Here is a 23436-nt window from a genome sequence, read left to right as displayed (position 1 = left end):
GGATGTTTTCAAGCCTATGATTGGTAATGCTCTTCTGCATGTAAGTTCTGTTAGCATTTTGTGCTTATGATTGATTTTGGAGAAGGCATATTATAGTCTGTATAGAACATGTGCTCGATTTAGTAACCACAATGATCCTATTGCATCTGATAGTGCTTATGATTGTTTTTGGAGAAGGCATATTATAGTCTGTATAGAACATGTGCTCGATTTATTAACCGCAATGATCCTATTGCATTTGATAGTTGGCCACATGAGGCACTTGACTCTTATTTCTTCTTTGGGACAGTTCATTTGAATGTTTGATCCTATGTGTTACAATATACTCCGTATATGATAACCCTTGATAATGTCAAGCTTTAACTGTTTGAAGTTTGGTCGAGTGAGTTATTGGAAAAGAAAATAAATTGTGATGTCATCTTTTCTTTCGAATATTGTGGTTTATTACCATTTGGAGTTTTCCATTCTCTTGTAATTATCTGTACATTTTCCGGAAGTGATGGATTCCCTCTCATTAGTGTCCTTTCATATCTAGGGTTCGTTTCTCTTTTTCCTCGTTCGAACTCCGCCCATTGTGTATTGTGTTGTTTAAAGTGTGCTATTTTGATTTTATATTTCAGGTTTCTTATTTTCGGTGTTATTTATGTTTGATAATATGACTTGATATTTAGTTACACATCTTCCTTTCTCAAAATTAAATGCAGAAATTGTGGGGTCCTAAACTAATAAATACATGTTTCTTTAGGTTATGATTATGCCCTTTTTGTTTTATTGTTGGTGCTTATGACCTTTTTTTTTTTTTTTGCTTTAATAAGACGGACGGACGGATGCAATGTATATCGACATCTGTAAGTTTTGGATAGTGAGAATTATGCATTTAATGCTAAACCATGGTCTCTACTCTCTATGTGTGTATATATGTGTTGTACTTGGGTAGTGATGTAGTGTTTTTCTTCTAAAGTTCTAGATGTAATTTGATAATCTAGGGACAACTTAGGAGGGGGTAAACAGGTATGATCACCTGTTTATATTTCTCAATATCGACAATGATGATTGGTAGCATTTTGGATATGGTATTACTTCTTGGACAAAGAAATCATGGGTCTCGTGACCGTTGCCCTGTTATGATCGGTGCTTATGTATGATAAGATAGTCTTTTAAGTTTGAGTTTTGGTTAGATATATGGTAGCCTAATGAATTAAGTTTTCCTGATTTGTTACGGTTTAAAAATTCATGGTTGTGTTGGTCTGAGCAGCAACTGTATCTCATTGTTTGCACTTGGAACTCAATGATTACTTAGACTAGAACACATTTTTGCTTGGACTTTAGAATGCACGGCATCATTCTCCTCCTTCATATACTCAAAAGTTTCTGCATGCTATTGGTTTGGAATGCAAGCGCTATTCATATAGTTCTGCGTGCTTATTTCAATCCAAACCCTAGGAGTTCAACAAGGCGCAAACTCGAGTTGAAGCTTGCACTCCAGAAGTTTCTGCATGCTATCGGTTTGGAGGTTTATGCATGCTAGGGTTTTCTAACACGCAAACTCAGGTTGAATAAAAAACATAAGTCAAAATTTCAAGGTTCCTGTCTCTTATCTTAAACGACCGATCAACTTCAACTCTCTTTGGTTTATAAATTCCTCATTTTTGTAAGGCTTGGTTTGCTTATTCTTGCCTGTGCATCTATACATTGCTCTGTACATTGCAGGGTACTGGGATGTAATTGTGAACATTCTCGATTGGATTTGGTTATTGGTCTGACGGTCAAAAAACTTGGATCCCAAAGTTCAAGATACCGTCCAAATGCGTCAAGTTGTTTCTGTTGTGATTCACTCTTAGCCCTTTAGGTTGTGTAAAGATCTCAGTCATTAACTGAGTGGAAAGGTAGATCTCAAGTGCATTCAAGAACAATACTTCATAGTTTGCGCGCTCTCTCTCTCCACATGAGCCAGATATCTAATTCTCCATCGTCCTTTGCTTGGCAGCAATCAACCCACGGTCGCCATAATCCTCCACCATCGGTGCAACTGTTAGCCAATATGGAGGGTTTGATCTAGGGGTTCGATTATGGCCAATCCAAACGTCTTGGTGAGAAAATTGTAGAATACCCGTTTTCTTTTTATGCAAACTTTTGGTTCATCATATATTTGGATTGATGCATGTGACCTACGGATTTGTCCTTCAGGTTTTCTCCTTCCTAAGTTAATAATGTCTTTCCTACTGATAAGTTCTTTTGCTATGGAATTTGTTTCCTAATATCTCATCGGTGGTGGTGTTAACTTCCTGCTGTTATGTTTTTTTCAAGGTTTCACAATTTGTTAAAGTTCTTTGTTTAGGTTTTTTTGAATGCAAAATTCTTTTGGTTCATCTTATATTTGGACTAACGCATGTAACTTACTGATTTGGTCCTTCAAGTTTTCTCCTTCTTAGATGATTAAAAATTAAAATGGGTTTCTTCCTTCCTAAGTTAAGAATGTCTTTCCTACTGATATTTTCTTTTGCTTTTGATTTTTTTTCCTAATATCTCATCAGTGGTGGTGTTAATTTCTTGCCTTCCCTTTTTTTTTTTCAAGGTTCTGCAATTTGTTTAAGTTCCATTCAGGTTTCTTCTATCTGCCACAATCTTTGTGTCTCATTCGAGTGTTGTTTTAGCTCCCACAAGAAAGTGGATCGTCACGAGTAATTTAAAATAGCCTGCTAAACTACTTTGATCTGCAAGGTTGACCCTCTGAATGATGAGGAGCTGACTTTGAAAATGTTAAACAACTTGTATGTGATTATCCTTTAGGAGCTGACTTTCTTTTCATGGCATTAGTATGATGTTTGTGACTATGTCTAACATTTTACTTGGCTGGAGTTTCTTGGTGATAGTTTCGAATATGTGAAGTTTTGTTTATACCTTGGCTTAATTTTTTTATGCGTACCAATGGGCCATCAATGATAAATTCTTTCTTTTAGGCTTGTCCCGAAATGCATTTATTTGGAAGTGCATCTTTTTTACCTACATTCCTTAGAATGCATTTCCATTCTAACTTGGCCACTTCAAACATTATACCTGCGGTGACCTTTGAGCAGCTACTAATTCTCAACTCAATTCAAAAGCCATGGACAATGATAGAAAAAGCAAACGCATTTCTGTGAAGAAAGTACCATACCGGAATGACATTTTTTGTAAAGGCTTCTCCTAATTTTGGTGGCATAGAATGTGAAGCCACACTTCTTTTTAATATTAGAGCGAGGATTGAGAATGTGAGTTTTGTAGAGCGAAGATTGAGAGCGCGAGTGTGAGATCTACTAGAGGATTATGTATTTAAGTGTACATGCATAGGAAATGTTAAGTGCAAAGCGTGTGTTATGTGTTTTTTATTTATTTTTATTTTTTATAAGCAAAATAATTTTATTAATCTCCGAATTCGAAAATTATGAAGATTAAAAGACGAGGGCAAATGAAAAAACTGTGTTGTTATGTGTTGAAAGAGTATGAAAATGTGTGGAAACGTGTCGAAGCTGTATCAAAGTTCTGCATTTTGGTGGTTTTATTTGCTCCTTAACTACAGTTTGTTAGTAAGATGTTGGGGTTTTATAAAAAAATTTCAGGTGCAGTAGCCCTCTATATTGAAATTCTAAGTGTTCACACACCAAATTTTAGGAGATTGCACCCGAAAGTTGAAAATGGATTCATCAGTGTTACCATGTATATCCATATGTATGTGCATATGCTTGTTCAGATGTTCTTTGTTATATGTATTTGCGATTTGATTTACTTGTGGTGTGTGGGATTACAGAGGGAGAAGACATTGTTGACCAGAGTGGAAAGTCATCGGTGTTTATCGAGAAGCATACTGGAGAGCAAAATGATGAGCTTGGTGAGTTCGACAAGGCCATATTGAGGTCACAACACGAGCGCCAGGTAAAATTTGCAGAAAGTGTTGGTTCTGTAGAGATTTGAGTAGTTCAATCTTGGATCTTTAATGTGTTTGAAGTAGTTCCGAAGAAACTAAACAAAAGTCAATTCAAGTATTCACATCGACTGATATTGTAATTATTGGAGCAAAAGAAGTGATGTATCATAATGTTTGTATTGGTTTTCTTGAAATGATAGATGTTCTGAGTTTGTTTCATGTGACTATTGTTTAGTTGATATCGTTGCACATCTGTTTTTTGGTAGCTGAAATTGAACAAGAAGAGCAAGTATAACTTATTGGATGGGGAAGAAGACAAATTTGACTATCAAAATGGACTTCAAGGAAGGGATGATTTTGAGGATGAAGTACCATTTGATGAGGAAGATGTCAAAGCTCCTGATACTGAGAGTAAGTTCCTAGTTTTTGCTAAAAAGCACGTTTGAATACTTTGAAGCTTGTGATAAAAAAAAAAAAGAGTACTTCAAAAAAGTTGTTCCAAATCTGAAGAGCCATAGCTAGCAGCACTATTGATTGCTGAACCCATTGTATGTAGTAGCATTAGAAGCTTAGTTTTTGTTTGCGGTTCTCAACCAAATAAATGGACAGCATTGAGTACATATAATCCCTAACATTTCACGAAGCACACTTTTTACCGAATTAGTGTTTTGAAACAAAAAAATTATTTGGAGGGAGTTGAGTCCTTTCTTTGACCTTCTCAATTTGTAATTCGAATGGGTTTATATCAAAAGGGTGACTTGGTATAAGAATAGTAGGTGTTTGACTGACTGAATATACAATTTATATAGACTCGTTGTTCGTATGGTGTTTCGTGACTGACTGAATATACGATTTATAAAGATAAACTCGTTGTTCGTATGGTGTTTCGTATCTTTTGAAATCTACTCGTTAATGTTGCTGGAACCGATTTATCTTCTATTAAAATTCTAAGGGTCACCATTTGATGATTTAGATTATTTATTTTGATGTTGAAGGAGATATTATTTAGTGCCACTGGCACTGTGGTGCACAGGCCCCTCTGCCACCACACATTGGTGTGGGGCCTATACACTTTGTCTTGGGCCCCACACCAATGTGGTGCGAGAGGGACCTTGAGCACCACATGGCTATTGAATAATTTTATGTGTCGAAATTAAGAGCTGAACTGAGTTCGCCATTGGGAAATGACTTGTATTGCAATGGCTTGAGACCACTGGAGGCCGAGGAGTAGAGGGGAGGGTACATAGATGGATATGGATGGTAGTATAGACTGTGTCGTGGTCAATCAGAGAGTAAAGTATGCTCGTTGCATATTTACCAGATGTAGGTCTTCAAGGTTGTGACAAACCATCCTAACATAGGGACCTTGGAGAGGAGGGAAGCCCACTGATGCGTTTTCTCCTCATTAGTGGATAGAATGGATTTTGGCAATGCTTCTCTTTGAGTCCTAAAATCAGATTTTAGGCTCTGAGGCTAGGGATTTGCAGAAGTAATTTAAGTGATATGTGGTGGCCTTTATCATAGAGTTGAGTCTGGTGTTAGGTATGATACGGGCTCAGGGCTCCCAAATGTCAAGAATGTCAAGAGGTGGTTGTTATATGTCTTGCGATTTGTCAGATATCGGTCAACACCTCCCTTCAAACTATGCGGTCAACTTATAGCTCGTCTCGAAGAGGACAAGCTTTGACAAACTGTTAGTTCTAGCCTCCACATCACATTCCTCCCTTGGTCCCCATCACGGTTCCTAGGCCCAACTAGTGTGGTGCAGTCGCTAGGCTCAATGGGGTGTTCTTTAGTATGTAGACAGATAGGATTTACCATGGGCAGTATTTTCAATGGTAAGTCGAGGCTCGTCTCGAGTTCGGCATAAAGGATAGGTTTGGAAAAAGCCTTGAGGCATTTGAATTTGTCCCTCACTCTCTGAAAGCATATGCCTTGTGTATGGGTATGGGGCCTTTGCACAAAGTGCGTCTTTTGTGCATTTTTACGCATTTCATGTGAGATATACCATATTGTTATCTCTCTCACTTTGTTTTACTTTTCAGTAACTGTGTATTTATTTAATTCTAAATACTTGTGCTCTCGCGGGTTACTTCCGTGAAGCCTCTGTGACACGATGGTTCTCACGGTTTACTTCCATGAAGCCACTATTAATGATGCGATGGTTCTCGCGGTTTGGGAATCTGTTCTCTGATCTGGCCTGTGGACTATGTTGACCTCTGGACCATGCTTCATGAGCTGCCGAACTGTTGTTTTATACGGCGCGAACGTCGGTCTATAGATGGGAGCGAAAATGTTGTTTTCACTTCTATTATTTGGATGACAACTGGACCCCTCCAATCGACTTGGGTCGTGGCCCCTCCTGTCGAAACCCTCCGCGCGGGGTCGCGGAACACCTGCCGCAGAACCCTCTGCGCAGGTCGCAGACCACTGTTGCGTTGCTTAACTCCGTTGTTGAAAGTTGTCTGCGAAAATGTTCTTTTCATTTCCCTTATCTAAATGGGAGTGAAAATGTTCTTTTCACCTCTCTCATCTGTGCTCGTGAGCTTGTTCAGTTTGCGGGGATTTCTGTCATCGCTGGCTTGTTCAGGCCACGGGCCTCATCTATCCTCGCGAGCTTGTTCAGCCCTTGCGTGAACTTTGGTTCTCTTCACGCGTCTACCCCCTTGGTTTGTAGGACAATTTCTAGGCATTTAATCTTCCTTTCGTTTGCCTCTCCTCTACCATTAAAAAGTACGTGATCTCAGGCCACCATGACTTCCTCCCGCAGCCCCGTTGGAGCTAAGCGACCAGCTTGTGTCGTCAGAGCTGGCCGCGAGAGCTTCGAAACCCTTTCTGGTAGCAGTTCCTCTGAGGGTTCACATTGCTCACTCGGGCAGCCAGGGAATCTACTAGCATTAAAAATCATCTTGCTGCCCTCCCTACGAGGGCTGGTCGCAGCAGCAAATATCTCTCGGGATCACTCTTGGGAACACATGGACAAAGGCAAGAAATGATGCCTCAGCTTTTGCCCTGTGAAGAGGGTAAAGCAATGGTGCTCTACGGGCGTATGTCTCTTTTCGGCCCCTTGTATCTTTCTACTAATGTAGTAGATTGGGTGCCCTGTCCCATCGACTTCTTGCATTAGTATGGCCCCGATAGGTTTTGCTGTGAGGAGTTTTAGAATCATTATGTGTTTATTTTGGTGCAGGCTCTAGTTTCTGTATAATCTGTTCGCTTCCGCGCTAGGCGCTTCGCCAGGGCCAGTGGTCTCGCGAACTTTTGCTACCTTAGCGCGTTGTCACTAATCAGCGTACCACTTTAGGCGCGATCTCTTTCTCATCTCTAATATCTTCCCATTTTGGGATCTTCACTTCACGGCTTGGCAAAAATCTTCATGACACTTTTGTGGTTGCGGGACTCTTGCGAGTACCCCTCTGGTCGTATAGTCCCAGCCCTCTGAAGCTTCTTTCTTATCTAGAATGAAAGGGTAAAGGTCTGCCACGTCCCTCGCATTCTCTTTATTTCTGTGATTTGGATAGGGAATCCCCGCGGTCACCACGCTGAGGGTGACTAGGCGCGGGCCGAAAGCATCTCTATCTTCTCGCTTCTTGTCACTGCCCCCTGCTGCTTCCGCGTGGTTGAAGCGGTAGCAGTAGTAGGCTAAATATTTGGGCTTGGGAGGGCGGGTAATACAACTTTTGTTGGCTCTGCGGTGTACCCTGAGTTAACATCCTCTGTGATGCATGTACTAGGCCTCTTAGGCAAGACCCCGGCAATTACCTCTGTGAAACTCGCAAGTGCTGTGAGCATCTAATTCTGAGTCTCTTGCAACTGTCGTCGTCCCTCTTGGACAGCTCTGACTTCTTCTAAAACTTCGTCTTCACGCGGCATGGCTCGCGCTTGAAAAGTTTCTATGTTGTTTCTCGATTGCGTTTAACCACAAACCAAAATACACCTCCCCAATAGAGTCGCCTAATGTAGGTTCGTGTTCTGTAAGAGGAGCTTACGAGTGAATCTACGTGAGTTGAAGAGGTGCAATTGGTTGATGATTAGGAAATTGAATAAAAGAGTGATCTAGAGGGGTCAAGGAGGAGGCATAAGATGTGATCGAGTCTAAGTCATCTGGGTTGCCTACGTATCCCAGTGTACAGGGAATCAGGTCAAACGTAGTTCCATTTTTTCCGAGGGAGATGGTCTCTCCCTCTTTCTGAAAATCTGTCTTCTCTCTCTAGAGGAGATGACTCTCTCTAGAAATCTGTCTGTCTTCTCTCTCTATCTCTGTCTCTCTCTGTCTGTCTATCTCTGTCTCTAGAAGAGATGGCTCTCTCCTCCTTCCCTAAATGAATACCAGCACTGGTATTTGTAGGCAGAGACCAAAACCTCCGCAGGACCCATCCTACCGCGGACATGCATGTTTGCGGGAGTTTGTCGCGGCCTTGTCTATCCACGGGCCTGTCACGGCCCTGTTTTTCCGCAGGCTTGCCGCGGCCCTATCTTTGGGCGGGCTAGTCGCGCCCTATCTGTCTACGGGTCTGTCGCGGCTCTGTCTGTCCGCGGGCATGCTGTGGCCCTGTATGTCCGCGAGCCTGTCGCAGCCTTACCCTGGTGGGCCTATCTGCCCTCCTCGCGATGGCTCTCGCGGGCCTCTCTACCCCCGCGAGCTTGTTCAGCTGTGCGGGGCCTATCTCGCGCCTTTGGACCCTTGCTTGGGCCTCGTGCCCTCTGGCTCTCGTTGGTTTGACTGCTCTTTGCGGAATTGTTGAGCTCATGGGATGAACTTTGGTTCTTGCTGGATAAACTCTACATAATCTGAGATATTGCGACCTCATAGTCCATCTCGTGCCACGTCAATGCGCGGCCCCATCTTGTGCCGTGTGGCATCAAATCTTTCTTTGTGTGGCAGTTGCTAGCCACGTCATTCTCATAACCCCTCCACGTGTCGTAGCATGGGTGGTCGGTCAAACTTCTTCTCGAGTCAACGGTCATGATTTTGACCGTGCCTACACCGTGGTTTTTGGATTTTGATATAATAATCATGGAGAAATGATATATAACAGTAGGACGACTAATTTCACAAAGTGTGTGCTATTTGGTACTCGGAGTGTGTAACATCGATAATCATAATTGATGGATTTAGTAACATGGAAATACTACATTCCATGGGTTTATTTATGGTCCAGCCAATCAAACAAGCGTAGAGTATGTTAACATTGGTTAAATATATTCACGTACTGATTGTACTTCAAATTCACAAAACTTCATGGGACAGATACTAGTACTAGTAAGCCCATTGTCCATTACTAAGAATCTCGGGAAGCCTTTTTCCGTTACTCATCAGATATGTTAGAAGGCAGATGTGGGATATTGATTTCCAAGGCACTGCGTGTACCCGAGGTTTTGTATTTTGTTGGAAAACAAACCTGGATTGCACGGGGTAGGACGTAATTTACCAATTCACTTATATCAAGAGAAATGAATCGACCTCCCACTTTATGAGCCATGTCCGAGCTTGGGATTTGCCTTAGTTTGTTGAACTAGGCTTCTAATTCGAATCCTACGATTGACCACTTGTTTGGAATGTGGCTCCTAGTACAAGTACTATGCTCGATACCCGTTTTAACCAGCATTCCATATTAGAAACTCTTTAAAACGTGAAATTCTTCGGTTCTGTTTGCATATTTCAAATGTTAAGTTGATACGAGACAATGCTTTCAATCCACCCGTTAGGCTTGCATAACATGTATTGACCTCGAACTGCATGAGCCATCTCTAGCCTTGTATTTGCCATAGACTTATCGTTGTTTTGTTTCTTCTTTCCTTGTTATATGTAGTCATAACAAGATTAAACATACGAATTGCAGCTGAAACTGTCAAGTCTCTGTTCGGACCTTTTGTTGAGCTTGTGAAATTGTTTAATCTACCCGGATGGCTTATGCATTGGGGTCACCCCGGAAACATGGTAAACTGCTCTCTTTTTGGCTTCCTACCATTCTTTTCCCCTCAAAAGATAGTAGGTGCACAGAAATCACTCACGGAAAGTGCACATAACGCTTCTTGAGGTTTAGCACACACACAGGCGAGTGTTCCACTATTTTTTCTGTGCTTGGTTTCTGTGTATTTATGAAGGGCTGCTGTCTTCTTTCACGTCATGACTACTAATCGAAGCTGCATTTTCCTCTTGATTAAAGTATCTCATGTCGTAATGGTGTAGGCTGTTGTTCTGTTTGCCATGGGTGGTTATCACTCACGGAAAGTGCACATAACGCTTCTTGAGGTTTAGCACACACACAGGCGAGTGTTCCACTATTTTTTCTGTGCTTGGTTTCTGTGTATTTATGAAGGGCTGCTGTCTTCTTTCATGTCATGACTACTAATCGAAGCTGCATTTTCCTCTTGATTAAAGTATCTCATGTCGTAATGGTGTAGGCTGTTGTTCTGTTTGCCATGGGTGGTTATGGAACTTATCTTGGTTTCTGGATACGATTTTCCGATGACGTGGTAATAGATCTCATTTGAAGTACATTAAATGACATTAATTTCGTTCTTTCAAGTTCTTTCCAAATATTACTAAAGGGCTTTTATGGAACCAGGAGGAGAAAGCCAAAGCCAAGGACTTGCACCACCAAAACTTCTGGCAGGAATGTTTTTCTTCTTTGCTCTTGGAGCTACCGGTGGAGTTAACATCTCTACTGACTTCGGATAAACCCATCTTCGAGAGGTACTTGATTTCATTTAGAAGCATTGCCCGTTTCTTGAAACAGAAAAACAACCTCATATTTTTTCTTGTTTCTTTGGTAAAAACACCAGCAAAACAAATACTAAGTTGTTTGGTAATAACGGGATTCGGGGATGGAATGGACCATTGTTTCCAGAAATAACGAAAATCTTCTCTCTTTTTTCCTCTTTCTTGCTTGCAGTCCTCATTCTGTTACAGGTTCCATCGGCCTTGCTCTCTTGACCATAGAAACCATTTTGCCAAAGATTGTTTGAGGTAAAAATGATGTTACAATTTTTCCATTCAAGAAAAACAAATACTAGAAGGAAGTTGATTATTATATTCTATCTAGGCTTATCTTTGGGTTTGAATTACCCGATCCGATGCAGGGAAATCCAGGGTTACGCTTGGGTAGTGGAATAATGACACTATTTCTTGTACACACTGCTCTACGGATCGAGTTCTGTTTTCCAGTGAAGTTTCACCACTTTTTTTATGGTACACCAATATATTTTGGTGTATGGTATCCCAAAAGTCAGTTGTGGTAAATATTCTAGGTACTCTGAGTACCGTACTCATAACCTTAGATTAAGATATTAGATATTGTTTTTTTTTTTTTGTCACTATCGTATACATTAGCGGAAATTGTTAGATGATGGATCTATTTGTATCTAGTGTAATTATGTGTCTTATCATGTAATTAGTTTAAGTATCTAGGACCGTAGTGCAATTATTATACAGCTTGTATATATATATATATATATATATATATATATATATATATATATATATATATATATATATATATATATATATATATATATATATATATATATATATATATTTTACGTTGAATGAAATTAACTCTAATGGGTTTTCTCCCTATTATGATTACCCTAAAACTGAACATGGTATCAGAGCTATAGAACCTAGCGACCTACGACGTTCTTCTTGTCGCTGCGTGAACAGTACTTTCGGGGGAACAGTGGTTGCGTGAACAGTGATCGTGAACAATACTCGCGTGAACAGTGATTCGTGAACAGTACTTGCGTGAACAGTGCTTCGTGAACAGTACTTCAATCAGTCGGGGCTTGCCGTCGCCGTCAATCCGATCTGTTCTCGCCGATCAAATCTATTTTTTTTCTTTTTCAACACTGTTTCAGTCAGATCCGAAGGTATTCAGTTGAATTTTTTTTTTTTTTGAGGTTCTAGGGTTTTTAGAACTTTTATTTATTATTTTTGGAGTTCTAAAGTTGCTGGGAACATTGTTTATTGTTTATTTGGCATTATTGTTCTACTTTCAAGATGTCAGAAGAGAAAAAACAAGCTTTCGCTAGTGGCAAGGATGAGTTGAGTCGTGTAGGGACTCTGGATAACTCTCCAATGGATATTTGTCTCATCAAACTGGATGGCACAAATTATTTATTTTAGTCTCGTACTTTTACATTAGCCATTGAAGCTAAAGGGATGTCTGAGTTCATTGAAGGCCCTGTTACTGAGCCTACTACTGATGTTGAACTCAAGACGTTTAAGTCTCGTCGATCTTTAGCCATGACTTGGTTGTTTAATTCTATGAAGGCTGATATTCGTAGTCCTTTCTTGCTTCTTAACACTCCATATCAGATTTGGACTATTGCCAAACAGACTTATTCTCAGCAGGGCAATGATGCTCAGTGTTTTGAGTTGCGAAAGCAACTTCGTACTATGGATCAACATAATCGATCTGTTGCTATTTACTTTGCTGATCTCAGTGGGGCCTGACAAGAATTTAATTATTATCAGTGGTTTCAAGCAGTCTGTTCCGTTGATGCTGGTGCTTGGTTAAAAAGAATAGAGAAAGAGCGTGTGTATGACTTTCTTGCTGGTCTTGATGTGGAGTATGATCCAATTAAAGTGCAGGTGTTGGGTCGTGTTCCGTTTCCATCTTTGGGAGAGGCCTATGCCATTGTTCAACAGGAGGAGAGCAGAAGGGGTGCTATGTTACAAGCTCCTACTTCTGATCATTCTGCATTGGTTTCTATTTCGTAGGGACAGTTTGGGTCTGGCAGTGGAAAGTCTCAGTCTGGTACTACCAGTGGGACCATAGACCGTATGTCACTCGAGTGTGATTATTGCCACAACACTGGACATACCAAGGATTTCTGTTGGAAGGTACATGGTCGTCCTTCTCATGGGCGAGGCAGTGGACGTGGAGGTCGAGGTCGTGGTCCCGGGCGTTCTCAGGCTTAAGCACATGTTTCAGAGTTTGCTGCCTTGTCTGATTCTGAGTGCAGTACAGGAGTTCAGTCACCTTCTGATTCTGTTGGCGGTTTCTCTCAGGAGGAGATGCAAGCTCTCAGGCGTCTTATGGCTCAGGTTGATTCTTCCTCTACTATAGCTCCTACTTCCACAGCAGCTCCTACTGCATCCTATTTTACTCATTCAGGTATTCCAGCTAGTGCATTTACTGCCTCCTCTGATATTCCTTGGATTATCGATTCTGGTGCTTCAGATCATATGACAGGTTGTTCATCTGTTTTTGATTCTTATTCCACTTGTTCTGGTAAGGATAAGGTTCGAATTGCCGATGGATCGTTCTCTGCTATTTCAGGGAAATGTTCCGTTCGCTATTCTCCATCTATCTCTCTCTCTTCAGTCCTCCATATTTCAAACTTTGCCACTAACCTTCTTTCAGTTAGTAGTTTTACCCATTCTGCAAACTGTTCTGTGACATTTTTTCCTACTCATTGTATCTTTTAGGAACTGAAAACGGGAAAGGTGATTGGCAGTGGTAAAGCACATTGTGGTATCTATTATCTGGAGCATGCACCTCATCCATCTCAGCCATCTTTATCATGTGGACAAGCTCTACGGGCAGATATGAGTTCCACTCTTTCTTTGTTACATCGGTGGCACCGTAGATTGGGTCATCCCTCTTTTGGGATATTAGAGAAACTTTTTCCTACTTTAGTTAAACATTGTCCTAGGGATCAGTTTTTTTGTGACGCCTGTGAGTTTGGAAAACATAAATGCTCTTTTTATGCACCTATTAATAAACGAAGTGATTCTCCATTTATGGTTATCCATTCTGATATTTGGGGTCCTTCTCCTGTTACTTCTTTAAAAAGCTATCGATGATTTGTTACTTTTATTGATTGTTATTCTCGTGCCACATGGGCGTACTTACTCCAGTCAAAAAATGAAGTATTTTCCTATTTCAAATCTTTTCATAAGATGGTGTGCACTCAATTTGATACACATATTAAAATTCTTCGGAGTGATAATGGGACTGAGTATATTGATAAGATTTTTCGGACATATCTAGATGATAATGATATTATTTTTCAGACGACTTGCGTTGACACTCCACAACAAAATGGAGTCGCTGAGCGTAAAAATCGTCATCTTGCTGAGGTCGCTCGATCTTTTTTGTTCACTATGAATGTTCCAAAATACTTATGGGGAGAAGTTATTTTAACTGCTACATATTTTATCAACCGTATGCCATCTAGTGTCCTTAATTTTAAAACACCCATTGAGTGCCTGCCAAGCAGTTGTCGAGTTACGACTCTTCCACCTAGGGTGTTTGGTTGTGTGTGTTTTGTTCATGCCCTAAAACCTTCTGGAGGCAAGCTAGGACATAAAGCCTATAAGTGTATTTTTGTTGGGTACTCTCCTACCCAAAAAGGCTATAAGTGTTACGATCCTTATTCAAAAAAGATGTTTGTCTCTATGGATGGTACCTTTTGGGAAACAGAGGTTTTTTATTCTCCCTCCAAACCATCTCTTCAGGGGGAGCATCAACAGGAGGAAGAGATGTTTACCTTTTATAATCATAGTGAGGGGGAGAAATTTTTCTATGATCATAGTGAAGGGGAGAAGGAAAACACTGGAGAGGAACCAGTATTTGTTGAAAGGGAAACACATGATATTGGTGGTGACATTGAGGAACAACTACCTGCACGACAACGACTGCAGGGAGCTGGCTTACAGAGGTATGCTAGACGGAAAAATGGAAAGTCTTCATGTACGTTACTACCTTGTCAATCACAATCACCCAATCCAGTTTCAGATTCCTCAGCTGACTCTTCTGGTAATGATTCTTCTCTTATTGAACCTTCTCCTATGGATCCTGACAATCTTCCTATTGCTATTCGAAAAGGTGTTAGATCTTGTACTCAACATCATATTTCACAGTTTGTTTCTTATGACCGTTTGTCTCCTTCGTACCATGCATTTGTCTTTTCTCTTTCCTCTATATCTATTCCACAGAATTGGCAGGATGCATTCAAGATACCTAAGTGGAAATGAGCTATGGTAGAAGAGATGACAACTTTGAAAAAGAATGGCACCTGGGATGTAGTGTCACTTCCAGGAGGGAAGAAACCAGTGGGCTGCAAGTGGGTGTTCACTATTAAGCAAAAGGCTGATGGTACAGTTGAGAGATACAAGGCAAGGCTTGTTGCCAGATGTTTTACTCAAACTTATGGTATTGACTATGAGGAGACGTTTGCTCCGGTAGCGAAGATGAACTCTGTGCGAGCTCTCCTCTCGTGTGTTGCCCACTTGAATTGGTCTCTTCAACAGTTTGACGTGAAAAATGCATTTTTCCATGGTGATTTAGAGGAGAAAGTTTATATGGATATTCCACCAGGTTTCTCTTCTCTTGCAAGTGAAGAAAATGTGTGTAGATTAAAGAAGACACTTTATGGGCTGAAGCAGTCACCTAGAGCCTGGTTTGGCAGGTTTTCTAAAGCTATGCTGAGTTTTGGTTACAAGCAGAGCCATGCAGATCATACGATGTTTATCCAGTGAAGTAATGGTAAGATTGCTGTCCTTATTGTTTATGTTGATGACATAATAATGACAGGCAATGATGTGAGTGAGATTCATAACTTTAAGTCTCGTCTAGCTCAAGAGTTCGAGATTAAGGACTTGGGATCATTGAGATACTTCCTTGGAATGGAAGTAGCGAGGTCTGATAGAGGTATCTTTATTTCCCAACGCAAGTATATACTTGATTTTTTGGAAGAAACAGGCATATTGGGCTGTAGACCTGCAGATTCTCCTATTGAGGCGAATCATCATCTTAGTGAAGATGTGGGGGAGCGTACTGATAAAGAGAGGTATCAGCGACTTGTGGGTCGACTAATATACTTGGCCCACACTCGACCAGATATTACTTATGCAGTAGGTGTTGTTAGTCAGTTTATGCATGATCCTCGTACTTCACATCTAGATGCAGTTTATCGTATTTTGAGGTATCTAAAATCAGCTCCAGGAAAAGGAATGTTGTTCTCTAATCATGACCATTTGTGATTGGAGGCATTCACTGATGCTGACTAGGCTGGTTCTGTGGATGATAGGCGCTCTACTTCTGGCTATTGCACTTTCCTTAGGGGTAATCTGATTACCTGGCGAAGTAAGAAGTAATCGGTAGTCACTAAGTCTAGCGCAGAAGCTGAATATAGAGCTATGGCTAATGGTGTTTGTGAGCTCTTGTGGCTCCAAACTTTGTTACTTGATTTGGGGTTTGCTGATAGTGTTCCGATGAAACTTTACTGCGACAATAAAGCTGCCATTAACATTGCTCATAATCCCGTTCAGCATGACAGAACGAAGCACATAGAGATTGATCGACACTTCATCAAGGAAAAGTTGAACGAGGGTTTGATATGTATGTCGTTTGTAAGATCTGGAGATCAGTTAGCTGATATATTCACAAAAGGGCTGGGTAGCAAGAGTTTTCATCCTATTGTGTTCAAGTTGGGCTTGATTGATATCTTTGCACCAACTTGAGGGGGAGTGTTAGATGATGGATCTATTTGTATCTAGTGTAATTATGTGTCTTATCATGTAATTAGTTTAAGTATCTAGGACCGTAGTGCAATTATTATACAGCTTGTATATATATATTTTACGTTGAATGAAATTAACTCTAATGGGTTTTCTCCCTATTATGATTACCCTAAAACTGAACAGAAATTAGTGGGGGTATTAGAGTTAGCACATGGAGTCCAAGATTATCCATAGCTCTGACTCTCAAAGCCCGCTCCTCGTGGAGCTCGAACCGAGATATTGTTGGCAAACCTAAAATGGTAACTTAGTGGGACATTTCATCGATCATAATAAAGCACGACATAGAGACTTTTATTGCGAGACAAAAGTTTATAAGCACAAGCTGCACAACTTTTACGATATTGTCTGACAGTATCCAATAAGAATGTAATTGTGAAAGAAATTTTTTATTTTTTTTATAACTCAAGTGTCCGTTCCAACGTATGTGCATATCGATTGATCTTGAGGCAGCATCACTAACTAGGGGCTCAATTAAAGCCATGACAAATCACCGTATGAATGGCCCTGAACGAGTTGATAGCATCTGAAAGGTTTCAAACCTAAGACTTTAATAGGGAGCAAACCCCCAAGCAAAAATACAAAAAAGAGAGTGAATAACAAAATAATGAGTGTGAATATCAATTCCCAACGAAAATTGTACTCCGATTGATTGAAGGATTTTATAGAATGAAATGATTTGAGAGACTTTTTTTACATATTTATTTATGACTACTAGGAACAAAAAAGACAAGAAGTGAATGACTCAATAAACACGGTAATCCTTTCTCTGCGCTTACGCATTCTTGCCTTTGTTTCTGCTTTCTTCGAAAGAGTACTCCAGTCTTCAAAATAATCCTGTTTCACGTGGTAGGAGACTTTTCCGTTGACGAGGGTTCCAACCTCCAAATAACAATAGGGGTTTGCTTTTTGCAAATTCTCCTTTCCTTTTCATTATGAAATTGATTTTAGCACTTCAAAAATTAATGGATAGGCTCCAAAACGACGTTATTTTGTGTATCAATACAGTTCAATTTTAGAGCTCCTCTATCAATTTTTGAAATGTCAAAATAACAATCATTTTCTTTATTCCCAAGGGTAATGAGTACTTTCATTTAATTGGATAGGATATTCTCTTTATGTATGGGGGTTCTAGATAGGAATGGCAAAGGGGCGAGGCGGAGTGGGACGGGTTTTTTGCATACCCTATCCCGACCCGAAAATCATCACCCGACCCGCCCCCGCCCCTGACCCAATCAGGTTTTTTGAGGTACCCCCACTCTTGCCCCGATTGGGGAACGGGTTTACCCGCCCTACCCCGCCCCGCCCCGCCCCATAAAAATTTAAAAAATTAAAGTATAAGTAAAAAAGTAAAAATATATATATCTAGAAAATAAAAATTTTGTAATTATTTTCGTGTCTTTTGGTATTGTGATTTTATCTAAACTTTTAATTGCAATCAATATTTTAGATACTTCATTCCATTTCTTTATGTGTAGAATTTATTATAAATATTTGAAGAAAACTTTTTAAAAAATCCACTAAACACCAATAAATATCAAATTTTATTTCTTTTTTAAATTTAATTAGGCTACTTGACAATAAAGAGACATTGTTTTTTAGATTAATGCTAAAAAAATGAAAGAACATGTATATAAGTATATATACATATATAAATAAATTATATATATATATATATATATATATATATATATATATATATATATATCCACTCCGGTTCTCTTGAGGGATCCCGGAAAATCTACTCCATGCGGGACTTCACTCCCAGCTCTTGGATCTAATCCAAGGGCTCACGTTTTAAAGGGGAACACGCGGGTCGTTACCGGGTAAATAATACCGGATGCGGGTCGCCCTCTCACTCGGGTTCGAAAACGGGTTAAAACAATTCACCCCCCCTTCAGTCCAGTTCACTGTTCACGCGACCTCAGACCAGAGAAGAGAGAGACAGAGAGAAGTCAAAATGAAGAAGAAGAAGAACGAGTAGCAGTCCCAGCGACGAACAATGAACGTCTCTCTCTCTCTCTCTCGCTTTCTCTGTTAGGGTTTTAGTTGTTTTCGATTTCTCCATCCCTTAGGGTTTTCGATTTCGTTTTGAGAAACCCAAAAATTAGGGCTTCGAAGAACGAACGACTGGTATAGGGTTTGATTTCTGTTTATTAGCATTTGATTTCTGTACAAAGGAGAAACGACTGGTATAGAGTTTTGAACCGACTGGTATAGAGTTTGAATTTCACTGTACGTGTGTTATGCTTAGCCATTTGCTCCTTCTTCTTTTTTTTGAGTTCACTTAGGAATAGCCCTAAGACTGATATTATGATTTTTGTTTGTCTCATTATGGATCCCATGAGTTAGGGTTCGAATCTCTCGTTCGATTGAGATCTGTTAGGGTTTTCAATTTCATAATTAGTAATTTCTCATTCCTGGTTCCATCTCTCACTTTTCTCCTCTCAACAATCTTAACAGAGAAGAAGAAATGGAAGAACAAGATAGACGAGTGGATCCACCCCATTGTTTCGACCACCACCACCGCCAAGGTACTATATAAGTCATTTTGGGAACCTGTTGTCATGGATTTTATTCAAATGTTATGAGCAGTCATGTTAAAACAGGATCGTGAGTTAGGATAGTTGTTAAAACAGGATCGCTATGGTTGTCAGAATTTATTGTTTTCTTTTTTGGTTTGTAGAATGCAGTTATTGGATGATATACAACTATTCTCACCATCGCGACGATGAATGTAAGTGTTTTTCAAGAGAAATATGCACATGAAATAGACATTGACTATGTTGAATGCTAATTTCCTTTGTGTTTCAGGAACAAAATGGTGATGTGCGAATATGGAAATGGCAAGGCAATAGAGAGACTTGATGGGGATATTTTTTTGCTTGGACTGAGATATTTTTTTGTAAGTAATTTGTATGAACTTTGATTGCTTGAATGGAGATGAACTATGAACTTGGATGAACTTTGTATTTCGAGTATGAACTTGGATGAACTTTTTTAATGTTCAAATTAATAGCTTAATGGCTTAGTTGTTGCTTAGGCTCTCAAACGACATAATTCTCATTCATTCTTCAATGGCCACAGGTCTTGTGGTTGCTTTCCATGTAATATTAATCATGTTTAAACAGTAGGAGGTAACTTCAAAATTCAACCGGAAGAGAAGCCTTGAATCCAATTCATTGTAATTGGATGCTTTGTTGAGCTGATCATTATGAAAGAAAGGAAGATGTTGGAATCCAATAAAAGACTGGTAGGTCTTGTGACAAAAGCCTTTAGAGTTGGATGCTAGTGCCCCAGAACACTTGGAAGTTTCAGAATTTTGCTTTTATGTTTCTGCTGAAAATGACCTACGCATTCATCCGCATAGTTGCATTACATTCATCAAATGACATCTCCCTCAAGGCAAGAATCATAAGTTTCCTTAATTTGTTCACAAATCTAAAACTCCTAAAACAAATGGCAAAGCCCATAACTAACATAACAACCAACAAAAGCTAGAGCTTCAACGCTTTGGTTTCAGACAATGTTAAGGACTTCATCAACTCTTCATTAATTTCTCTTCGATAACTTACGGAGGTTGTCGCACAACTCATCAATTTTTTTGGCCACACTCTAATTTGAGCTCATCAATTCCTCAATTTTTATCACCAATGTTTCATTTTTCCTTACAAGCTCTTCGTTTTCAGCCTGCAATGGAACATATCAAATCAAAGAGCTGACTTATTGTTCAATTCTTCATACTTGGATGAGGACACCACCGTAAAACAATTTTCAATGAATAACACCAAAAAAAAAAAAAAGATCTACAAAATTTGGTAGCACATCACATAAAGAAGAGGTAGCCAGCCTTTACAAGTTCATGAACTCAAGTGGTTCTTCTGGTTAGGGAATGGACGAATGAGATATGTGCAATTTCAACACTTTTTGCATTTGAAAGTGTCACGACCCAAAATCTACCTTGGAAGTCATGACCGGCCAAGCGGGTGTTAAGCCGCCGAAGGCCTGCTCATATTCTAGTTTAGGGATTTCTCGCATCATTGCCAATTAAAACCATATAAGCAAAGAATGCGGAAGCGTAGAATAAATAAGATAATCCCAGAGCTTCTAAGTGTACAAGTATAATAAATACAAACCATTAGACACCACTTGATTCACCACGGTTATTCTAGAACCTCATTTAGTCCACAACTTGCTATCTACCTTAACCTGAAAAATTGGAAAAGGTTTTCATAAGCCGAAGCTCGGTGAGAAACGTATACCAAGGTTACAAGTTTGACCATGGAAATACCCCACATTATATAATAGTTCAAAACAACATTTCAAATATTTCGTTGACCATCCAGTACATGCATTTTTGTCCGAAGCTCATTTCTTCAGTCCAAGAGATGGACCCTTTTCATTTCATTTTTCTTTCAACTTTTGCACTTTTGAGCGATAATAGCATTCAACGATATTTTTGCCAGTCGGTTGGGGAGCGACCCCATTGAAGAGTGGTAAGATATCATTACCCGGTGATGCCTGGCTGCATCTCCTACCTTATTACTTCACGCCACTAGTATCTTTACCCGTCCCCTAGTGCTCGGGACACCGTTCGAATGAATCATATTATCACGAGCATGTACTAGCAACCAATAAAATTCAAGTTTCCAAAACATATTGTCGTGGTCTAATTTAACTGAGACTCAAAAGATTTATAAATCAGCCATCGCATGCATTAACATCAATTAAACCAAATAGGAAGTTCAAATTCCATATATTTTCAGCAAAATCAAGCAACATCTCATTCCAAAATTTCAGAAAATACATGTAACTAAGGTATGCGCAACTCACCAAAAAGAAGTAGTGGCCACTTTACACGCATCACCTCACTTCACACAATACTTCCACTTTTGAATTCTTGGGTGCTACGCTAAAGACTTGGTTCGTTCTTGTACTTATCCCTCAAACCAACCTATTGCAATTACTTTGTGTCACAACGCGTTCAAAACTGTAATCGAAATATTTTTAGACCTTCTCGATTGTGAGTCAGCCTACTGGGCAACAGAAAAGGTTCGGGATTATGGGTCTGCTATTCTTAATCAAGTTACCCAGAGAACTAGACTTTGTTTAGCAATTAAGTTATCTACATTTTTATAGAACCGGTAAGCTCTAACTAATTCAAATTGTAATTGCTTGAAAGTTCTTTTAATCTACTGATGTAATTGAATTTAAATAGAGCAACCACACTTTATTTACTAATTAGGTGATTTACAAACTAATACATATATATACATCCACTGATTCCTCCCTTTTGATTCACACACACACATTCTAATTTTATACTAGATGCAAAGATACGCAGCATACTTCTCGAACAGCAGCGGCGGTGCCGTTGCTATTCCTACTTCTGGTTTTGGCCGCAGAAAAAGGGAAAAACGGAATGGGAAAGTCCGACAGGACCGCCGCCGCGTGCGGTGGTCTGCGTAGGGAAAAGAGAGAGAAGAGGAAAGAGGAATTTACCCAAAGAATTTCCTGAACGGCAAGCGGTGGTGCGGAAAGATGTACGGTCGATTGGAAGGAAAGGGCACTTCGCCAGTTCGCCTCCAATTCCTTTCTACCGTTTTATCTCTCTTTCTTTTTTCCTATTTCTTTGGCAATTAACAGCATATATGGCTATTAGTTATTTTGAGAGGTGAAATATACTGATGATTCATCCTTACCTTAGGGGATATTTGGACACTTGTAACAGTTGGACTTCCTAGCTTGGATACGTGGTGCTAGGGTAAATGGTTTACTAAACTTAATTTTGCTATTTACTAAAATTTATTCTGATTGAATTATTCATGTCCGAGTTCCGAACTCAAAAAATATTACAACGTAGACTAATTAAAATGTGTAGATCATTACGGCGTAGTTCGCTTTCTAAAGAAAAGTATTGAACCCCTAAAATTATATCATGCTATCCTCATGTTCTAAAAACGTCGACTGAAAATATTCCCTTAACCGTAATCACTTATTTATTTTTAAAAAAATATTGTAACCTAATTAGAGTCACATAAGTGCATTTTTAGAAACAGGGCTTTACAGAAAGGTTTTGATTTGTCACTACCAAAATATCCATAAGAGATCTAAGCCAAAATGTCTTAATCCTACGTTAATTGGTCGACTCTGATTGTGAAAAGAGAAATGTGGTAAAAACTTGTCCTATTTCTTGACGCCGTCACTCACGATTCCAAGATCTTGTAATCTTGAGAAGCCTTTCACCAGAAACACCACCGTCAACAAAATTTGAAAACAAAAACCTAACTTTTACACAGATCCACAAATCCACCATTTAAAAAACCTAATTTTGTTTCATTTCCAATCGGTAAATGAATCGTGAGACAAACAAATGAGACAAACAAAAACCATAATATCAGTCTTAGGGCTATTCCTAAGTGAACTCAAAAAAAAAAAAGAGAAGTGGAGCAAATGGCTAAGCATAACACACGTACAGTGAAATTCAAACTCTATTACCAGTCGATTCAAAACTCTATACCAGTCGTTTCTCCTTTGTACAGAAATCAAATGCTAATAAACTGAAATCAAACCCTATACCAGTCGTTCGTTCTTCGAAGCCCTAATTTTTGGGTTTCTCAAATCGAAATCGAAAACCCTAAGGGATGGAGAAATCGAAACAACTAAAACCCTAACACAGAGAGAGAGAGAGAGAGAGAGAGAGAGAGAGAGAGAGCGTCGTTCGTTGTTCGTCGCTGGGACTGCTGCTCGTTCTTCTTCTTCTTCGTTCTGACTTCTCTCTGTCTCTCTCTTCTCTGGTCTGAGGTCGCGTGAACAGTGAACTGGACTGAAGGGGGGGTGATTTGTTTTAACCCGTTTTCGAACCCGAGTGAGAGGGTGACCCGCATCCGGTATTATTTACCCGGTAACGACCCGCGTGTTCCCCTTTAAAACGTGAGCCCTTGGATTAGATCCAAGGGCTGGGAGTGAAGTCCCGCATGGAGTAGATTTTCCGGGTCGG

The 23436-nt window shown here is 39.7% G+C and overlaps 2 long non-coding RNA genes and 1 pseudogene across 2 annotated transcripts; 2 read left to right on the top strand and 1 right to left on the bottom strand.

The window, feature by feature from the left end:
• On the top strand, window positions 1–11012 carry LOC131324716 (uncharacterized; annotated as a pseudogene).
• A 7632-nt stretch (window positions 11013–18644) lies between these two features.
• On the top strand, window positions 18645–19431 carry LOC131324715 (uncharacterized). The gene is made up of 3 exons (XR_009199420.1): window positions 18645–18671; window positions 18900–18970; window positions 19123–19431. It is a non-coding gene; the product is annotated as an uncharacterized LOC131324715 (long non-coding RNA).
• Window positions 19432–19820: 389 nt separating this feature from the next.
• LOC131324714 (uncharacterized) lies at window positions 19821–22789 on the bottom strand. The gene is made up of 2 exons (XR_009199419.1): window positions 22528–22789; window positions 19821–20126 (listed from the first exon to the last, which is right to left on the bottom strand). It is a non-coding gene; the product is annotated as an uncharacterized LOC131324714 (long non-coding RNA).
• Between the last annotated feature and the right edge of the window lie 647 nt (window positions 22790–23436).

This window comes from Rhododendron vialii, chromosome 4a, assembly GCF_030253575.1.
Source record: "Rhododendron vialii isolate Sample 1 chromosome 4a, ASM3025357v1".
Classification (NCBI taxonomy): Eukaryota; Viridiplantae; Streptophyta; class Magnoliopsida; order Ericales; family Ericaceae; genus Rhododendron; species Rhododendron vialii.
This window is presented reverse-complemented; position numbering and strand designations above follow the sequence as displayed.